Source organism: Triturus cristatus, chromosome 2_2, assembly GCF_964204655.1.
Source record: "Triturus cristatus chromosome 2_2, aTriCri1.1, whole genome shotgun sequence".
Lineage (NCBI taxonomy): Eukaryota > Metazoa > Chordata > Amphibia > Caudata > Salamandridae > Triturus > Triturus cristatus.
In genome coordinates, this window is record NC_140582.1 from 1,251,757,958 (window position 1) to 1,251,780,180 (window position 22,223).

Consider the following 22,223-nt stretch of genomic DNA (forward strand, 5'->3'; position numbering starts at 1 on the left):
GGCATCTACTCAAGCTCTCATCTTAAATCAGAGTCACTTCTGAGACTCGGCGTTTACTTTCTCTTGTTTTGATCTTCTAAGGTAGTAATTGTGGGTGAGTTGTGTATTCTGATCCAGAGGATAGGCTGCGTAAGAGAGAGGAACCACCTCATACTGACACGCCCTCAACATCTAAGGGTGTTTGCCGACGTACATGACACTGGCAATGTTGGGGAACAGAGATTATCTGTACAGAGTGTCCACTTGCCCAGGTCTGCTCTAGTTGGTCCATCATCTTGTTCCACTGTAATAAGCGCACACTTCATGCGCTTTGGTGCTGAAGTGAAGCTACGGTTGTAAGGGCTTCACGTAGCTGTCAAGTCAGGTCAAAGCTCTGACTTCACTCCTAGCTGAGTTCATCATCCCTCCTAGCTGGGTTCATCATCCCTTCTAGCTGGGCTCATCATCCCTTCGAGCTGGGTTCATCATACCTGCTAGCTGAGTTTCATCATGGCCAGGGCTGGAATTTGTAATACTTTCCACATTTCGCATCGTAGTTGAGTTGGCTCTACATTGGATGGATGATGCTTTTGCCATCTTATTAGGTCAGCTCTTTCCCTGCAACATCCAGTCTTTAGCATGGTTCAGTCTAAGTTTAAACATTCATTTCTACCTGGTTGTCTTGTGGCTGGATGGGTGTGAGGTCTTATCTTGTGGCTGGATGGGTGTAAGGTCTTGTCTTGTGGTTGGATGGGTGTGAGGTCTTGTCTTGTGGTTGGATGGGTGTGAGGTCTTGTCTTGAGGCTGGATGGGTGTGAGGTCTTGTCTTGTGGCTAGATGGGTGCAATGTCTTGTCTTGTGGCTGGACGGGTGTGAAGTCTTGTGGCTGGATGGGTGTGAGTTCTTGTCTTGTTACTGGATGGGTGTGAGCTCTTGTGGCTGGATGGGGTGAGGTCTTGTAGCTGGATAGATGTGAGGTATTGTGGATGGATGGGTATGAGGTTTTGTCTTGTGGGTGGATGGGTGTGAGGTCTTGTCTTGTGGCTGGATGGGGTGAGGTCTTGTGGCTGGATAGATGTGAGGTATTGTGGATGGATGGGTATGAGGTTTTGTCTTGTGGGTGGATGGGTGTGAGGGTTTGTCTTGTGGCTGGATGGGTGTGAGGTGGATGGATGGGTGTGAGGTCTTGTCTTGTGGCTAGATGGGTGTTAGATCTTGTCTTGTGTGATGTCTTGTGGCTGGATGGGGGTGAGGTCTTGTGGCTGGATGGGGGTGAGGTCTTGTTGCTGGAAGGGTGTTAGGTCTTGTCTTGTGGCTGGATGGGTGTGAGGTCTTGTGGCTGGATGGGTGTGAGGTCTTGTGGCTGGATGGGTGTGAGGTCTTGTCTTGTAGCTGGATGGGTGTGGGGTCTTGTCTTGTGGCTGGATGGGTATGAGGTATTGTGGTTGGATTGGTGTGAGGTCTTGTGGCTGGATGGGTGTGAGGTCTTGTGACTGGATGGGTGTGAGGTCTTGTCTTGTGGCTGGATGGGGTGAGGTCTTGTGGTTGGATAGGTGTGAGGTCTTGTTTCTGGATGGGTGTTAGCTCTTGTCTTGGGGTTGGATGGGTGTGAGGTCTTAACTTGTGCCTGGATGGTTGTGAGTTCTTGCCTTTTGGCTGGATGGGTCTGAGGTCTTGTGGCTGGATGGGTGTGAGGTCTTGTGGCTGGATGGGTGTGAGGTCTTGTCTTGTGGCTGGATGGGGTGAGGTCTTGTGGTTGGATAGGTGTGAGGTCTTGTGTGTGGATGGGTGTTAGCTCTTGTCTTGGGGTTGGATGGGTGTGAGGTCTTAACTTGTGCCTGGATGGTTGTGAGTTCTTGCCTTGTGGCTGGATGGGTGTGAGGTCTTGTGGTTGGATGGGTCTGAGGTCTTGTCTTGTGGCTGGATATGTTGTGAGTTCTTGTCTTGTGGCTGGATGTGTGTGAGGTGTATCATGGTGGTAAGTTACATCTATTGTTTAAAAGCTTAGGGATGCTTAGGCTCTCTCATGGTTGGGTGCAAGTGTTTGTATGAATGTTCTGTCATAGATTGATGTCAATTCTATATTTTGTCTTGCAATGGTTTGGTGTCAGCGCCATCATTGTTTGGTTTGTTCTGTATTGGTTCAGTATAAGGTTTGGTGTAACGTTTACAGTGGATCCGTTTATGTTCTATAATGGGTCAATATAAATTCTATCATGGTTTGGTGTAAGTTCCATCATGGTTTGGTGTAAGTTCCATCATGGCTTAGTATAAGTTCCATCATGGTTTGGTGTAAGTTCCATCATGACTTAGTATAAGTTCCATCATGGCTTGGTGTAAGTTCCATCATGGCTTAGTATAAGTTCCATCATGGTTTGGTGTAAGTTCCATCATGGCTTAGTATAAGTTCCATCATGGTTTGGTGTAAGTTCCATCATGGCTTAGTATCAGTTCCATCATGGTTTGGTGTAAGTTCCATCATGGTTTGGTGTAAGTTCCATCATGGTTTGGTGTAAGTTCCATCATGGTTTGGTGTAAGTTCCATCATGGGTTGTGTAAGTTCTGCAATGGTTCTTGTAAGCTGTACAGTGGTTCAGTGTAAGTTCTAGAATGGTCCTGTGTTAATTCTACCATGAGATTACTTCCGACACTGGGACATGCGAACTGTCAAGTTTGACTGGCAAGATAACCTGAAAACAGGCAAGGTTTGCCACCACGAAAGGAACACCTCCATTTGGGGACCCCATGTTCTTGCTAGATAACTTTAAGATGCCATGTTCAGTCAGCCCTGAGTGTTCGGGTTCAGAGAACGTTTATTGTGACTTTGCCTGGCTTGGCCACTATAAAGGTTGTTTTCATGAGATAGACCCACACATGCATGGATATGAGGACACCAAGACAGGCACACACAAGTAGTAAGATCCACACACAAGCAGAAAGACAAGCTGCTTCTACAAACACCAGGACAGGCACACACAAACAGTAAGATGCACACACAAGCAAAAAGACAAGCTGCTTCTACAAACACCAGGACAGGCACACACAAACAGTAAGATACACACACAAGCAGAAAGACAAGCTGCTTCTACAAACACCAGGACAGGCACACACAAACAGCAAGATGCACATACAAGCAGGAAGACAAACTGCTTCTACAAACACCAAGAAAGGCACACACAAACAAACAGGCCCACTACTACATTGACACACGAGGTGAAGTGAACCAGTCTAGGAGACCTGGGCCCACCACTGCATGGACACACGAGAGGCAGTGGATCAGTCTAGGAGACCTGTGCAGACCACTGCATCTCATGAGGGGCAGTGGACCGGTCAAGGAGACCTGTGCAGACCACTGCATCAACACCCGAGGAGCAGTGCACCAGTTTAGGAGACCAGTACCCACCACTGCATTGCATGAGGGGCAGTGGCCCAGTCTAGGAGACGTGCCCACCACTGCATCTACACACGAGGGTAGTGGCCCAGTCTAGGAGACCAGTACCCACCACTGCATCACATGAGGGGCAGTGGCCCAGTCTAGGAGACATGCCCACCACTGCATTAACACACGAGGGGCAGTGGCCCAGTCTAGGAGACCTGTGCCCACCACTGCATGGACACACGAGGGGCAGTGTCCCAGTCTAGGAGACGTGTGCCCATCACTGCATGGACACACGAGGGGCAGTGGCCCAGTCTAGGAGACCAGTATCCACCACTGCCTCGCATGATGGGCAGTGGCCCAGTCTAGGAAACTTGTGCCCACCACTGCACCAGTACACGAGGGGCAGTGACCAGTCTAGGAGACCTGTGCCCACTGCATCAACACATGCGGCGAAGTGGACCAGTCTGGGAGACCAGTGCATCAGTGCATGAGAGAAGGTGCCCCACCAGCGTATAGACGCATGAGTCTAAGTGTCCCGACCAACAACCCATTGGGCGATGCCCAACATCCCACTCATTGCCTTCACCCCACATGTAGGGCATCTGTGCTGGAACAAAGATAACAAATACGGGTGGCCTGACTATTGTATTACTTTATGGCAACAAATGAGACTGCCGTGGCAGTATTGTGGTAGAACGTCTAGACTTCACTATCTCTGGATCATATAAACTTATTCTGATGTTACTGAACTTCAGGGCTGAGGACAGCTACAGTGCAGTGATCAGAGCTCTCACTAGCCTCCCACACTCTCCACGAGAAATGTCTCTTTTAACAAACAAAGCAGGTGCAGTGGAGTCCATTAACATTCATTTCCGTGCAAGACTGCATTTGTAGAGGAGTGGGAAGCTGCAGCAAAAGAAAAGTGCACTACTGCACATACCTGTGAACCGGAGGACACTGCGGAAGAACACACAGCACTCATTTTATACAGGGACTGCTAATGCCATGAAGAACTAAAGCTGCACATTGATGACATTATTCAATAAGTGGTGCAAAGACACTGCAGCATTAAGTTCAATGTTTGCTGCTAAGTGCTAAAAAAAATGAGATAGCTCAAAGTGACAGGCCTCCCTCCCAATGGGTATCACCAATAGTGGTTATAAAAAAGCAGAAGAAGCCTAGTGCAGTGAGAATATATGTGTTGATATGAGGATTCCCAAGAAGAATATGTATTTAAAGAGGCACACAATCATGTATGTGACCATAGCCTATTTCCAGGATCCACACTAAGGGCCCGATTCACAGAACTAACTTAAGACAAAATCCTAAACTTACTACCATTTTGGTATTCACAGAAGGCACTTACTCATTTCGGTATTCACAGAAGTTAGGAGTCCTAACTTTAGGACTCCTAAATGCCTTCTGTGAATACCGAAAGTCTTAAAATTAGGATTTTTCTCAGTTTAGTAGCAGTAAAGTTAGTACTCCTAACTTTAGGACTCCTAAATGCCTTCTGTGAATACCGAAAGTCTTAAAATTAGGATTGTTCTCAAATTAGTAGTAGTAAAGTTAGGACTCCTAACTTTAGGACTCCTAAATGCCTTCTGTGAATACCGAAAGCCTTAAAATTAGGATTTTTCTCAGTTTAGTAGTAGTAAAGTTAGGAGTCCTAACTTTAGGACTCCTAAACTGAGAAAAATCCTAATTTTAAGGCTTTCGGTATTCACAGAAGGCATTTAGGAGTCCTATAGTTAGGACTCCTAACTTCTGTGAATACTGAAGTGAGTAAGTGTCTTCTGTGAATATCAAAATGAGTAAGTGCCTTCTGTGAATACCAAAATGGTAGTAAGTTTAGGATTTTGTCTTAAGTTAGTTCTGTGAATCAGGCCCTTCGTTTATTCACATTTGTATATTTATTTCTGGTACTGGTGACTAACATCTAAAGGACTACATGTCCCAGAATGCACAGAAAATACATGTACTGGATTAGCTACACACACGTGCAAGCAGGGAACTTTTTTCCTTTTTTCCTGAGGGTGATGCAATGTGTAAGTTCCCATGTGAATGTCATGGGAGTTGCCATTGAACTGGGACAAACATTTTGCAATGCCTGAACTATATTGCACTTCTCAAGTAGGCACGAGTTTTGAACTGAGTGTGGTAATGGGGCTAAGGCTGCAAAAATTCAATATTTGTGGTGTGGAAATAAAGGCTACAAAGTAAACATGACACAGTAAATGCAGAGTCTTCCTGAAGGTGTTCAGGGCGGGGGCACTTCTGATGTCGGCGGGGAGTTCATTCCAGGTCTTCAGAGCCTTCCTGAAGGTGTTCAGGGAGGGGGCGCGTCTGATGTCGGCAGGGAGCTCGTTCCAGTTCTTGAGAGCCTTCCTGAAGGTGGTCAGGGAGGGGCGCATCTTATGTCGGTGGAGAGCTCGTTCCAGGTCTTGAGAGCCTTCCTGAAGGTGTTCAGGGAGGTGGCACTTTTGATGTTGGCGGGGAGCTCGTTCCAGGTCTTGAGAGCCTTCCTGAAGGTGTTCAGGGAGGTGGCACTTTTGATGTTGGCGGGGAGCTCGTTCCAGGTCTTCAGAGTCGTCCTGAAGGTGTTCAGGGCGGGGGCACTTCTGATGTCGGCGGGGAGTTCATTCCAGGTCTGCAGAGCCTTCCTGAAGGTGTTCAGGGAGGCGGCGCGTCTGATGTTAGCAGGGAGCTCGTTCCAGGTCTTGAGAGCCTTCCTGAAGGTGTTTAGGGAGGAGGCGCGTCTGATGTCGGCGTGGAGCTCGTTCCAGGTCTTGAGAGCCTACCTGAAGGTGTTCAGGGAAGGGGCACATCTGATGTCGGTGGGGAGCTCGTTCCAGGTCTTGAGAGCCTTCCTGAAGGTGTTCAGGGAAGGGGCACATCTGATGTCGGTGGGGAGCTCGTTCCAGGTCTTGCCGCGATGTGAGAGAAGGATCTTCCTCCTGTTCTGGTTGTGCGGATGCGCAGGGTTTGGGAGAGGAGGAGGTTGACAGAATGGAGGTTTCTTTTGGGTAGGTGGAGGGTGATTCTGTCATTGAGGTATTGGGTTCCGGTGCTGTATAGACATTTGTAGGCATGGATGAGCATCTTGGGTCTGGTATTATGTAGACATTTGTAGGCATGGATGAGAATCTTGAAAGTGACTCTTTTCTCTACGGGGAGCCAGTGGAGCTTGCGCAGGTGTTGGCTGATGTGTTCGTGTCTCTGTATTGCCTGGAGCTTGCGGAATGGAGACTTGTTGATGCATTTAGGTGTGACACTGCCTACTCTAATACTAAAACAAAACCCTTCTATGCCTTGCTGTACATACTGAAACAGTAGTGCACAAAGACACTTTTTAGTGTCTGGTTACAGGCCGCAGTAGGTGCTTGTTAGAAACAATGAGTTCCATAATACCAGAGCCCTGCATACTGCAGATGTTTACATTGTGCCACTGGAAACCAGTGCATCTGCTGAATTGAGTGAATCCTTTGAGCGCGAGCAATAGGGAGCTTCTGCCCCGTTGTTTTCTTCTAAAGTAGTTCCTTAAAGTGTCTCTTGGGTCTTGTTTGACAGTTTCTATTTGACTTCGAACATTTTTCAAGTTGATTCTAATTGACTCTGAACATTCTTCAAGTTGATGAAGATGCATCTAATATATCGTTCTGATGAAGACAACAACAAATTTAAGGGTCGAAACGTTGACAAATCACATCTTCTGGGCTGCCACATTATGGATTGATTATCCAACTGGTAGAATAAAGCATTGGACATTCTTCCTAAAAAAACTCTAATAAAGGTTAGGCAGCCATTTAAATTTGTTTCCAGCTCTTGAGACCTGTCTCGTCACATCTCAGTGTTAGTCTTCAGAGCACTTGTAACTATATGATTATGAAGTCTATATTTGTAGCAACTATATGCCAGAAGCAGTTAATGAGTTCCATAATACCAGGGCCGCAGCGTACAGTGGATATTACATTGTGCCGTTGAAAACCATTATGCCGCAAGTGAAGCAGCTACAATCATGTTCTGCTCCATATCTATTGCACTATGGCACCAGTCTAAGCCTACTATAGGGTCAACAGGCAAGCCAGACGTGTTGGCTTTGTCCAATGCTTCTTCAGTGTTGCCAGAGCTGATTTCAAGGTAGATGGGAACAAGTGCTCAGAAAATGGCCAGGATTATACCTAACGCAAAGTGTCTTTATTAGTCCACAATGTGAAGTGTTGCCACTGAAGTCTGTGATTCAGTTGTATGTAAATATTATACAGCTGGACAAATTGTGGACCCTTGCTAGAGATTAAGGGCCAGGTGTACTAACGTTAAGGAGACCTATTTCCTAATTATGATTCTCTCTGCACCGCAATTAGGAAATCGATATTCCCAATTTATGAAACTCCTTTGAGTTTCATTAGCGATTCTGAGTGAGTCGCAAATAGACCACACTCATGCATATTAAGAAGGTATGTTGCAATTTGGACCCATTAGGAATCACAGACATCACAGGGGTGGTGGACTGCTGAGGTCAGCAGACCACCATGTCTGTGAATGCTTTTTATTAAAGCAACCTATTTTTTTTTAACGCAGCCCTTTTTCCTGACAGGAAAACAGAATGCATTTCAAAGAAGGCAGTGGTCCCTGGTACCACTGCCTGCTCATAAAAAATATTTTGTTTCCATTCTCAAAAAGGAAGGGGTCCCCTTTCCTATTTTATTTGTGAATGGGTTACCCCCTCCTTTAAGGAGTCAGTAAAATATGAATGCTTTGCTACTGTAATTCGGTTGCAAAACATTCATACAACCCGTTCAGATTTGGTATTTGGAAGGGATGCCCTAAACACACCCCTTCCAAATTTCGAATCGCAAACATGTATTGCGATTTGGTAATGTGTTACTGAAGATAAATTTGTGTTTTGTACATATGTAAAAGCATTTTTGCGTTCGTAGGCGGCCCGACCGGCCATTTCCAACCACAAAAATGCTTCGTACATGTAGCCGTTAGTTGTTAGTTTTCTACTGTCAGGAGGTCCGAATTGAGGCATGTCAGCAGAGCACTGGTTCGTGCCGGTAATGGAGTGAATATTTAGATTTACCTGTTCCACAAGGTTGCAGGTGATGATTCAGCTGAACTGAGAGAGCTGCGGGCGTCTCACTACTGAAATTCAGGGGGTGCTGTGGGTCAAGAGTCAGGTGGGGCTGTGTAGGGTTGTGGGTTGGGCTTATGTGCATGCATTGAGCTGTAGTTTTCTCTTCTGGAACACAGATGCTGCTGGTGAAGGACAGTATTTGCTGCACACCTGTAGCCTCATTATAGTGTTGTAAGAGGCTGCTGAAGGCTCATGGTGCATGGGTAGAAGTGTTGTGTTTGTGTTCTTGGGACGGCATTGGATGTGACCGAGCTTTTTAGCTCCCATGTATGGAGTAGGAATGTACTGCATTGTGAAGTGTGCAAGTGGGCTGAGCAGGGTGAGCTGCAGGATCGGTTAGTCCACCTTGCTGCTCTGACCAAGCCTCAGATATGAAATACTTATTAACAGAAACAACGGTTCCTGTGGAGAAAATGTCAACAAAGGATGTAATACGAGCATGCGCAATCGCGATGTCTATGGGTTGCAAGGATGTCCAGAGGAGAAAAGACTATGCACAACTCAATATTCAATGATAGATATTTATATAAGTATAAATATACTTTTACAGGTCATTCAAAAAAATGTGATTAAGTGTCCCCAGTGAACATGGAACCTAAACAGACAGTGATAACAAATTACTGACATGTTCAGTCGGTTTCCAACATGTGTAAAGTCTACCATTTATGAAATATTAACTGATTACAACAGCATCCTTATTAAATAATAGGAGCTGGCCTCAATGGTTCGTTTTGCTTGTGTCGACGGCGTTTCAGCCCCTATTTCAATGAGGGGTCTCTTCAGGACCTATGATTGTAGGGACATCTAGGAAAATAGAAAGGAGAACGTAAGAGAGGGCCTTGTGTGGTCTGGCACACAGTTTAGGAGAGATGGATGGCTTGTACCTGAAGCGAAGGCAGGTCAGCGTGATATAAAACTTGCACCTCCAGGAAGTGATAAAGTGAAAAAAGGAGAGGGGTGTTATTCACTGTGAGTAACACCCCTCATTGAAATAGCCGTAGACACAAGAAAAGCACCTTTTTTGATCAGATCACCCACCTTTGAGATGCCAATCAAGTCCCATTTGTCGAAGCCCGGATGAAAACATAGGGTATCGAGTCTTTGGGTCTGCCATAGTGGTGTCGCCTTTGTGAGGGTGTTTGCCCACCCCAATTGAGAATTCGCTCTGTGCCAAACGCCAACTGTGTGTGACATGGGGCCTATAAATGTCTGTTTCCTGCCTTTGGAGTATAGCGCTCCCAGATACCCTGCACGCCCCGTTTGATATTTATCAAGTACGAACGCCGGGTCGTGAGGGGGATCGGTACATCCAGTGATTTACCACCACCAACTGCGAGGTCCAGTAATATAATTTCAAGTCCGGCAGGGCTATACCTCCATCGTACCACCCCTTGGTAAGTTTTTTCAGCGATATCCTGGGGGCCCCGCCGTTCCATAGTAGCGTACGAACCTTGCCCTCTACCGCTGTAAAATAGGCATCTGGAACTCTGTTGAGGCAGTTTTGAAGGATGTACAAAAATTGCGGGAGAGCAAGCATTTTAAAGAGGGCGGCTCGGCTCACCAGGGAGAGCGGTTGGGACCGCCAGTGTTCGACATCAGATCTCAGCCGGGTCAGTGGGGGGGCCAGATTGTGACTGTAAAACAGGGTCGGACTTGCCGTAACATACACCCCCAAATAACGAAACCCATCTTCGGCCACCTCCAGCTTGCAATCAGCCGGGAGGGGAGGGATATATAGTGTAGATTTGGTCCAGTTAATGGCATATCCGGAATATCTACCAAAGTTAGTGAATATGTCCAAAACTGCTCTGATGGACCGATAAGGGAAGGCAAGATAAAGTAGGATATCATCTGCGTACAGTGATATTTTATCCTCCAGATCCGGTGCCCATTTCAACCCCCTGACCATTACATCCCGCCGTATCCATGCCGCCAGTGGCTCGAGCATGAGGGAGAATATTAGTGGCGACAGTGGGCAGCCCTGCCGGGTGCCTCTTCTTAGCTGGAAGGCCCGGATGTATGATTGTTAACCCGTATTTGACCCCATATATCCTCATAGAGTAATTGCACCCACTTTAAAAACTTAGGACCAAATCCGAAACGTACTAGTACTGCAAATAGATATGGCCACTATATGGAGTCAAAAGCCATGGAGGCATCTAAAGATAGGATCGCCGCGTCCTCCCCCAGGTAGTTTTTCCGGGCCAAAACATTGTGAAGACGAGGAATGTTTAATGCCATATTCCTCCCTGGCATGAAGCCAGATTGGTCCGGGTGTACCAGTGAAGAGATGACCGCGACCAACCTAGTGGCCAGTACTTTCGCCAAAATCTTAGCTTCTACACTAATCAGGGAAATTGGTCTATACGACCCACATTTGTCCCCGGGCTTTCCGGGTTTACGAAACACTACCATAGTAGCTAGACGTTGGTCAGGCGGGAGTCGACCTGTTTCACAGCTTTCGTTGTACATGGCCCGAAGGTGTGGGGCTATCTGAGAACTCGTCACTTTAAGAAACTTGATAGGGGTGCCATTAGGTCCAATCGCCTTGCCCGAACGAATTCGGGCAATGGCTTTCTGGATTTCCTCACCCGAGAGGTCACTATCCAGGGTGCGTCTGTCTTCTTCAGAAAGGGTGGGCAGGTCGCTGTCAGCGAGGAGCTGTCGGGAGTCTTCTGCAGTGTATGTGGTTTGATGGGGAGTAGACTTTCTCAAAGTACTCCACGAACGCTTCTGCTATATCCTTGGGGTGTGTAACCGTCTCGCCACTGGGCAAGGCTAGTTTCTGCACCCACCTGTCCCCATGCTCCCTTTTCTCCAACCATGCTAATGTCTTTCCCACCTTATCTCCCAGTTCATATAGTCTATACTGCATATTTAGATGTTTAGTCATCATATGCTCCCTCGTCTTCAGCTTGTACTCTTCACGCTTAAGTGTGAGGTGATGTACTGTGTCATCTGTGGGATTAGCAGCATATTCGGCTTCCCATTGTTGAAGCTCAGCCTCCAGCTGGAGAAGCATTTCGCGTTTGTTACGTAGATAGCCCGTCTTTAATGCTAAGGCCCGCCCCTTCAATACCACCTTAAATGCCTCCCAGATGGTAAGGGCCGAATCCACCGACCCTAAGTTTTCGTCAAAGGAGTTTTTGGTGGCGGTGCACAGGTCCTCTTTGACATCAGGTATTTTTAACAGCCATGGGTCTATTATGAGCGTGGTCCGGGGTTGTCGTTCCCAATAAGTGTAATCGATCCACACTGGGGAGTGGTCAGAGATCCCTCTCGGGAGGACTCGGGATTGCGAAAAAAAAACCAGTGTGGTTGCATAAGTCAGGAAGTAGTCAATACGGGAGGAGCTCTTGTGTGCATTCGAATAGTAAGTAAACTGCGGCGCGGCCAGGTGCGTTTCTCGACCGATATCTACGAGGCCCATAGCCGTTATAAATTCTTGCATGAGCCTGTTTGATTTAACCCCTGGCCTCTATGGGTGTCTGTCAGTAGTGTCATCGATTGTGAGGTTGTAGTCCCCGCCCAGGATCAGGGTGCCGGTAGGGAGGTCTATTAATATCTTTCCCAAGTCCGCTAGGGCGTCTTTACCTAGTGCTGGCGGAAGGTATATTGAGATTATATTTAATGCTCTCCCTTCCCATTGAGCCTCTAAAACAGCAAATCTACCCCGAGGATCGGCCCATGTCCGGTGCTCAATCAGTGCTAAATTTTTCTTGACCAGAATACATGTTCCCCGGAACCGTGTGGTGTAGTCCGCATGTACCAGAAGCCGGGAACAGCATTGCATACTTGATTTCACGGTCCCGCAGTTCCCGCTTCACTGCCTGGAAGCTGCGTCGTTGGGCCTGTACCTTGGCAGTGAAATCCGGAAAAAAGGCCACTTCACTGTTGCCAACTTTCAGTGGGGGACCAGCCCTAGCCGCCTGCAAGATGCTGTCTCTATCTCTGTAGTTGAATATTCTGGCGATAATCGGTCGTGGAGGAACCCCAGGCTTAGGCCTTCCCCCGGGTACCCTGTGCGCTCTTTCGATTGAGAAGTATTTGGACAGGGCTTTAGGTTTAAGCTGCTGAGTGATTAGTTCTTCCACATAGAGGTCCGTCGCCGGTCCCTCCTCCCGCTCCGGAACCCCCAAGATCCGCACGTTGTTGCGACGCGCGCGACCTTCATACTCATCAAGCTGCCGCGCCATTCGGTCCTGCTTCTGTTGCATATTGGCCATTTGAGCCTGTAATTCTGATGTGTCCAATTGTAAAGCCCCGGTCACTGTCTTTAGTTCTTGGACCTTCTCATCCATTTTCCAGAGATCCGCCCTGATCAAGGAAACCTCCACTGTCGCCGAGTTCAATGAGGCACGCATTCCATTGATCGCCGCCTTAACATCATGTAGCGTCGGCTCCGGCCCCTGCTCGGAGCTGGATCGTGACAGGTCCTTCTCCATTGGTAGTGATTCCGTCACTTCGCCCGTATTGGGCCGGGCGAACTTAGCCAATTGCTTCTGTGCATTTGTTTTGGTCTCTCTGCCTCCCGTCGCCATTTATGCGGGTCTCCCCTGCTGGGGACGGTTCCGAGACCAGCACTGCACTGATTAATATCTCACTCGCCAATCAAGCACCCTCTCGTTCAAGTGTACTTTCGGCCAGCCGTAACAAGTCCGTCCACCCCTGGCTTCGGGGTGTGTAGGTGAACCCTCACCGCTCACCGCTCCACTCTCCAATTGGTGTTTAGGGCAAGCTGTGCACAGTCCACCCTGGTCTGAAGGCTCCCGACTATCGAGCGCACAGCCACTCCAGGCCCCCCGATATTCCTGCCACACTTACTGCCTGTGTCTTCCGCCGGTTGCCGATCACCTCGGTTCTCGAATTGCCCCCGGTGCGTCACAGATCGTCCCACGTGCCTCGGGCCAACCTTGCTCCCGTGAATATCTTCGATGTGGTGGGTATGCCATAACATAACCATGTTGAACAACAACCATTGAAAATGCAAATTTAACAGTATGGCTGAGGCTCAATCCCTGCTATCACTGCCATACATGGAGTAACACAGTTCAGCCGTGCCTTGCGGTCCCACCGCACCCCAGGGCAGATGAGGGGCAGGCCCTACCCGCAGGCTCCACCGCCGGGTCATTAACTGAGATCGCAGGCCGTACGGCGCCCCCCAGTTCCGCCTCTGCGGCCTTCTCTCACTTCGTCAACGAGCCCCCGGCTCAAGTTCCAGGCGTCTACAAGCACCGGGACCGTCGGCGCGGCCCAAGACAGCCCCCCACCGTCCCCGGCGCTGAGTAGCTATCTTTTTCTGGGGCCTCCCTGCGCTCTTTTGCCCCTATATCCAATCTTCCAGGGAGCAGATGAACACCGGAGCGTCAGCGGCCCAGGCGGCGCCCCAGGGCCGGCCGGGGGAGGCCCCACCGCGCAGGCCCAAAGCCGTGGCCCTGGCCAGGAGTCCAGACCGCTCGGCGCCTCCACCTCCGTCTCCGCTACTTTCTGGGCGGTTGTCGGGAACTTCCCTACTCGGTTTCTCCCGCAAGCATGGGCACCGAATGAGTCTCTCCGGGAGCCAACAGGCACTAGGGGCGTCAGCGATGCGGGCAGCGCTTCAGGGCAGGCCTTTCCGCATAGGCCCAGAAACCGGGGCCTCTGTTAGGAATCCAGGCCGTTCAGCGCCTCCTCCTCCGTCGCCGTTAGCGTCAAGGCAGCTTCGCGCCCTCCACCGACTGGTCTCCACTGCACTTTCCAGCACCCGCTAAGTCCCGCGATTACCTCGGGACCGCAGCGACGCCGCTTCGCTTCGTTCCTCTCCCCGGTCCTAGTCTCCGCACCCCCGGGTCCCGGGCTCCGCCACCTCGGGCAATCCCGGGCGATCTCTCAGGGGAATCCCGGGTCAGGTTTTTCCAGTGCCAACTGGGGTGGGACCCTCCGCGGGTACGTTGCAAGGCTTCATGCTCCCTAATCGCCGCAATTGGGTGTCTTGGATGGCACAGGATTGATCAATCAGGCATGCGGGGCTCGGAGCTCACTTAGGCGGCCGCCATCCTCGTCGGCTGCTAGCCACGCGCCCCTATCCCTGCATTCTTAATATGGACAAAGACATTCCGTTTGGGGTCAGAAGAATTCAGAAGGTATTTAGGGGCAGATTTTTGCATCACTTTTAACATGGGAAAAGTGATGGAAAAGTGGCGTAAGGGGCTTGTAAATCCGCCCCTTGGAGTTTTGTGGCACCTGGCAAATTAAATGGCAGAAAGGGCGAACAATATGGTAAAGGGAACCATTCAAATGGCATTCGACAGCAGAGGGGATGTTACATTGTTGGGGACGTTAAGTGATTCGCCAGTGGCATATCACACTACAAAGAGTAGTGTCACCACCACTGGTCCATTTCTTGCGATATGGGGAAGGACAATCAGTAGAAAAATGATTCCTTCATGGATAAAAATCCTAATTGGTGAAGAGGTTATGGCTTTCTCTTGCAAAATGAGGAGATAGTTGGCAACATCAAGGTGCACATTGGGTCAAAGTGCAGACAGGACACATCAGAAGAGGGTTGAGAATATCATGTGGACCATGTGGAGTGAAGGAGGTGCATGAACTGTATGTGGTTTGGAGAATGGTGAGGAGTGGATGTGTAGGAGAGTTGTGTTGCACAGTGAAGTTGGGCAAAAGTGTGTGGATCAAGTGGAGAATTGTAGTGGTTACGTGATAATGCGCGACAATGAGGTTCTAAGGAAATGTACTGAAAGTGAGCCCACTGACTTGAGGTTACAAGGTCGTAATGCTGCTGGAGATGGCAATGCAAACAGGAGCTTGGATTCTCCGAGGGATGGAACCATCTTCAAAGGATACGAACTGGTGAGAGCTCCTAGGTCTTGTAGACCTCCTGGATATTCGCATGATTATGTAAGACAAGTTTGTATTTTTCTATATCTACCGCAGCTCTGCCGGTGTTAAGTATGCTGATTTAGAATATTTTTTAACAAGAACGCTGACATTCTTTTAGAATTTTAAACTGTATTAAGAAATCTTACTTGCCATATTTTGCACAGTGCACTCTGTACTTGGGACACTCGAGGCGGCCTGACACAGTCAGCCCGGTCCGTCACAGCAAGTGCCGATTGCACGGAGGTTGCCGAGGGCGCTCGAGATTTTTCACACTTCCGGTCTCGGGGGCATTTCCGGGTGGTGAGCGGTCTAGAGGCTCACGCTGCACACCCTACTTAAACCTATGCCTGAGCAGACGCGTGCAGTGGGCGCGCCGCCGACGCGCCGAAGGCACGACCAAGGCAAGCCCGTCTGCGCCCGTCCGCGCCCGTCCGCGCCTGGCCCGGGCCCAGGGCCACAACCCCTGCACAAAATAAGGTAAACTCTGAGAGGCTAACCTACACCAGCAATGAATTGCTCACACTTAGGTCCAAACCCCGCTGCCCTACGCTGAGTATGCATATAGAAACTAAGCAGTGCAGGAACTGTCAGCTACCTTTTAAGTTCACAAAAATCAATGGGCTAACACAACAATGGACCCGTCCTATCAGAAAGACCACTAAAGTTATTAAGGCCAGGCTTATTAATGCATGTTCATTAGTAAAACATAATACAGAAATGTGTGGAATAACAGAAACACAAAATCTTGACTTAGTCTTTATTACATAGAGCTGGGCAGACGACGCCTCGGATGTAAATATAGCATTAGCCATACCAGAAGGCTACTCGACCATCCGGGCCGACAGGCAAGGGAAACAAGAGGGGGTCTGGCTATCATCTGTAGAGATGAACTGCGTGCTAGGGGTTCGGAAATGGGCAGCAGCCCAGACGGCGAAACCTTATCTTTTCAGATCTCTATCACAAACAACTATACGTTAAAAGGTCTCTTGATCTATAGACCGCCAAGGGCAGAAACCCCTTTGCTACACCTACTAAGCCCGTTCGTTGAATCAGGTGTGAAGGGCTCAGATTTCACCATCCTGGGTCATTTCAATGTACACTTAGAAAAGACTTCAGACAAAAATACAATAACATTGACCGAGTCAATGTCCGATATGTCTATGGAGCAGATTGTTAAGCACGATACCCATGTGGCCGGGCACACGCTCGATGAGATCTGTACCTCAAATACAAATATCGAGATCGTGGAGATACTGCCCGTGCCCTGGTCAGACCATAAAGTAATACAATTCCCCAGCATAAGTGTGTCACCTATCAGGACCGGTCCAAGATTGACACTCTTAAACTGCAGGAGCAGCTCTCTATGACCATTCCAGAACTTGAGTCAGACAGCAACCTAGCCGCCCATCAGGTCTCCAGCTGGCTGCACTCAGCGGTACAAGTAGCAGTCCCGCTGAAAGAAAATTACCTCCAGGAGGAAAAACCCTTCAGAACCATGGTTCAACGATAAACTGAAGGCGCAAAAACAAAATTGCAGAAGGGCAGAAAGGAAATGGAGGGCCGACTATGAACAACGGACGAAACACAAATACACAAGTTCCCTGGCAACTTACAAAAAACTAATCCTAGAGGAAAAAAGTAACTATTTCATACGGAAAATAAATGAGGACAAGAATTCCAGTAAGGAATTATTTGCCACGGTAAACAAATTAACTAACTCCAATACTAATATACAGATAGATTGCAGCGCTGAACTATGCAACACCTTAGGTCAGTTCTTTGTAAATAAAGTTAACGCTGTTTATGAGTCTTTCAAAACGACCTTCCAGACTGATGCCCCACAGCCACTCATAGAACCCAAACAGGGTCAGCCCGCTGCATCCTCCAATCCGGGGTTCCACTTTTTGCCCCCATCTGTGGAACAGATTAAACAGGTAGTAATGACCACTAGGTCTGGGGGCCTAATGGACCCTTGCACACCCAAGGTGATGCACCAGTTTCCAGATCTATTGAGCGACCAACTTACCCTGGTTTTTACAAATATAATTACATCTAGCTGTTTTCCAGATGCCTGGAAAACAGCCTCAGTCCTCCCACTACTAAAGAAGCCAAATCTGGACCCGCAGAATCCCGGGAATTACAGACCAATTTCCAGAATTCCTTTTCCAGCGAAAGTACTGGAAAAAATACTGAATAGGCAATTGTCAAAATGTTTAACCTCTGTAAATGCCCTAGACCACTCACAGTACGGGTTCCGAGAGGAACATGGAACTGAAACAGCTCTGATCATGGCAGTGGAGGAACTCAGGAGTGTACTGGATCCTGGAGGGAAGACCGCCTTGGTTCTATTAGATCTCTCGGCGGCCTTCGACACTGTAAACCATGATGCACTCCTGAGCTGACTAGCCGAAGTAGGGGTTCACGAGATGGCACTTAAGTTGCTATCCTCATATTTAGCCGATAGAACTTTTACAGTTAAATTAGGAGAGGCCACATCCAAACCCTTCAACTCGTCGTGCGGCATACCTCAGGGATCTTCCGTAAGCCCCACCCTTTTTAATATATATGTTGCCCCATTAGCAGCTATAATAAGGAACTGTGGCTTCCTACCAGTCTCCTACGCAGACGACACCCAAATAGTGGTTTCGGTCTCAAACAACTTAGAAGAGACAGCAGGTAGATTTAGTAGCTACATGACACAGATCAATCACTGGATGCAACGTAACTGCCTAAAATTAAACGGTGATAAAACCGAAATGATGCTGCTTGGGACAGACACATACTTCTGGTCCCCTAAATGGTGGCCGGATAGCCTGGACGACTGCCCATCCCCAGTGGACAAAGCCAGAAACCTGGGAGTGGTGCTGGATAACAAACTATCTTTTAATGCCCAGACGAACAAACTGTCCTCCACGGTGTGGTATATCCTCAAAATGATAACAACATTTTTGCAGTTTATCTCCCAGGATTCTTGTAAAACATTAGTAACAGCACTGGCCTTATCTAGGATGGATTACAGGAATGCCTTGTATGCTGGGATACAAACATCTAACATCTAATAAAACTACAGCGCCTACAGAACGCCGCAGCAAGGCTGGTGCTGGACAGTCCCAGATTTGACCCAGTTGCCCACAGACTGGGAGCCCTCCATTGACTGCCTATGGAAAAGAGGATAAAGTTTAAGTCAGTCTGCCTGGCCTATAAAGCCCTCCACGAGGTAGGATCCCTTTTTAAAAAAACGCACTTAAAACAGTATGAGCCACCTAGGAACCCGAGATCGAGCCAGGCAAAGCTGATTCAGGTTCCTAAATTCAAGCAAGTTAGGCGGGGGAGGGGGGAAGCTTCCTGCTGCAGGCAGCCAACACCTGGAACCATCTCCCTATTACAATCAAAAACAGCCCCTCGCTGCTCGCATTCAGGAAAGAGGTAAAAACCTGGCTGTTTAATTCTTAGTTAGAACACCACTCTCCGGCAGATCTAGAGTTTTACATTGACTCAGCGCCAAGACGCCCATGGGCATTCATGCGCTTTATGAATTCATAAATCAAATCAAATATCATGTTTCTTTGTCCTTTATTCATAGGGGGAAGATGTGCTCTGACTTTAAGTCTTTGCCTCAACTTAAAAGGACGCTTTGCTGTTCATGTTCTGTTTGCTGTGTTCGGCTTTATGTGGGGATTCCAAGCTGGTCCGTTGTAGGCTGGTTAGCTAGGGAGCACCACGCTTGGGTCGTTGCCTCTTAATAAACGTATTGAAATCCTCTTATTGTGTTTCCTGCATACAAAAAAACTCTATAACACAACTATCTTCCTGAGCCAGGGTATAATGGGGGTGCCTCTACCTCCATAGCAAGCTGTCTTCCTACACCCTGGAGTAATGAAGCTGCCGCACACGTATCTTTACAACAGGGTTCTCCCCTAGCTCCAGGGTATAATGAGGGTGCCTCTACCTTCATAGCAAGCTGTCTTCCTACACCCTGGAGTAATGGAGCTGTCACACATGTATCTTTACAACAGGGTTCTCCCCTAGCTCCAGGGTATAATGAGGGTGCCTCTACCTTCATAGCAAGCTGTCTTCCTACACCCTGGAGTAATGGAGCTGCCACATGTATCTTTACAACAGGGTTCTCCCCTAGCTCCAGGGTATAATGGGGGCGCCTCTACCTTCATAGCAAGCTGTCTTCCTGCACCCTGTAGTAATGAAGCTGTCACACATGTATCTTTACAACAGGGTTCTCCCCTAGCTCCAGGGTATAATGGGGGTGCCTCTACCTTCATAGCAAGCTGTCTTCCTACACCCTGGAGTAATGGAGCTGTCACACGTATCTTTACAACAGGGTTCTCCCCTAGCTCCAGGGTATAATAGGGGGGCCTCTACCTCCATAGCAAGCTGTCTTCCTACACCCTGGAGTAATGGAGCTGTCACACGTATCTTTACAACAGGGTTCTCCCCTAGCTCCAGGGTATAATGGGGGCGCCTCTACCTTCATAGCAAGCTGTCTTCCTACACCCTGGAGTAATGGAGCTGTCACATGTATCTTTACAACAGGGTTCTCCCCTAGCTCCAGGGTATAATGGGGGCACCTCTACCTTCATAGCAAGCTGTCTTCCTACACCCTGGAGTAATGGAGCTGTCACACATGTATCTTTACAACAGGGTTCTCCCCTAGCTCCAGGGTATAATAGGGGTGTCTCTACCTCCATAGCAAGCTGTCTTCCTACACCCTGGAGTAATGGAGCTGTCACACGTATCTTTACAACAGGGTTCTCCCCTAGCTCCTGGGTATAATGGGGGGGGGCCTCTACCTCCATAGCAAGCTGTCTTCCTACACCCTGGAGTAATGGAGCTGTCACATGTATCTTTACAACAGGGTTCTCCCGTAGCTCAAGGGTATAATGGGGGTGCCTCTACCTTCATAGCAAGCTGTCTTCCTACACCCTGGAGTAATGGAGCTGTCACACATGTATCTTTACAACAGGGTTCTCCCCTAGCTCCAGGGTATAATGGGGGTGCCTCTACCTCCATAGCAAGCTGTCTTCCTACACCCTGGAGTAATGGAGCTGTCACATGTATCTTTACAACAGGGTTCTCCCCTAGCTCCAGGGTATAATGGGGTGCCTCTACCTTCATAGCAAGCTGTCTTCCTACACCCTGGAGTAATGGAGCTGCCGCACTTGTATCTTTAAAACAGTGTTCTCCCCTAGCTCCAGGGTATAATGGGGTGCCTCTACCTTCATAGCAAGCTGTCTTCCTACACCCTGGAGTAATAGAGCTGTCACATGTATCTTTACAACAGGGTTCTCCCCTAGCTCCAGGGTATAATGGGGTGCCTCTACCTTCATAGCAAGCTGTCTTCCTACACCCTGGAGTAATGGAGCTGTCACATGTATCTTTACAACAGGGTTCTCCCCTAGCTCCAGGGTATAATAGGGGTGTCTCTACCTCCATAGCAAGCTGTCTTCCTACACCCTGGAGTAATGGAGCTGTCACACGTATCTTTACAACAGGGTTCTCCCCTAGCTCCAGGGTATAATAGGGGTGTCTCTACCTCCATAGCAAGCTGTCTTCCTACACCCTGGAGTAATGGAGCTGTCACACGTATCTTTACAACAGGGTTCTCCCCTAGCTCCAGGGTATAATAGGGGTGTCTCTACCTCCATAGCAAGCTGTCTTCCTACACCCTGGAGTAATGGAGCTGTCACACATGTATCTTTACAACAGTGTTTTCCCCTAGCTCCAGGGTATAATAGGGGGGCCTCTACCTCCATAGCAAGCTGTCTTCCTACACCCTGGAGTAATGGAGCTGTCACACGTATCTTTACAACAGGGTTCTCCCCTAGCTCAAGGGTATAATGGGGGTGCCTCTACCTTCATAGCAAGCTGTCTTCCTACACCCTGGAGTAATGAAGCTGTCACACATGTATCTTTACAACAGGGTTCTCCCCTAGCTCCCGGGTATAATGGGGTGCCTCTACCTCCATAGCAAGCTGTCTTCCTACACCCTGGAGTAATGGAGCTGTCACATGTATCTTTACAACAGGGTTCTCCCCTAGCTCCAGGGTATAATAGGGTGCCTCTAACTTCATAGCAAGCTGTCTTCCTACACCCTGGAGTAATGGAGCTGTCACACGTATCTTTACAACAGGGTTCTCCCCTAGCTCCAGGGTATAATGGGGTGCCTCTACCTCCATAGCAAGCTGTCTTCCTACACCCTGGAGTAATGGAGCTGTCACACGTATCTTTACAACAGGGTTCTCCTCCAGCTACTGGGTATAATGGGGGTGCCTCTACCTTCATAGCAAGCAGGCTTCCTACACCCTGGAGTAATGGAGCTGTCACACATGTATCTTTACAACAGGTTTCTCCTCCATCACCCGGGTATAATGGGGCAGCCATACGTGTACTTGTATAACAGAGCACCCAGATTTCCTCAGTCATGTCCCATGCATAAGAATCCATTGACATCGACCCACCGTTTCATGCATGTGTGAACCACAAGCAAGGCTCTGTCATGCACATTCCTCACATACAGCTTTCCCACATGCCACGTCATGCGCATATATTTCAGACCCAGGTACATACAAGAACACGGAATGCAAGTGTGTGGCCCTGTAATAATGGATCAACCCTGCAGAGGACAGGGTTCACATCTTCAAAGCCGATGACTTGTGTCACCGTGGGGCAACCCTATAGAGACTTGGAAGTTGGACAAGACGATGCGTGGGATCGGCCCCTGGAGGTGAAGTGTGGTCAGCTATCCTGAGAAGTGACTACGTCTGCACAGCACCTACACGCCCGTCCGTGCCAGCAGCCTGCCCCAATTCCTGATGTCTTTTTGGGCAAGTC

General features: G+C 48.6%; 1 protein-coding gene across 7 annotated transcripts in view; it reads right to left on the reverse strand.

Moving 5' to 3' along the window:
- LOXL3 (lysyl oxidase like 3) overlaps positions 1-22,223 on the reverse strand; it is a 584,553-nt gene that overhangs the window by 65,527 nt on the left and 496,803 nt on the right. The gene's annotated exons all lie outside the window — the stretch shown is intronic.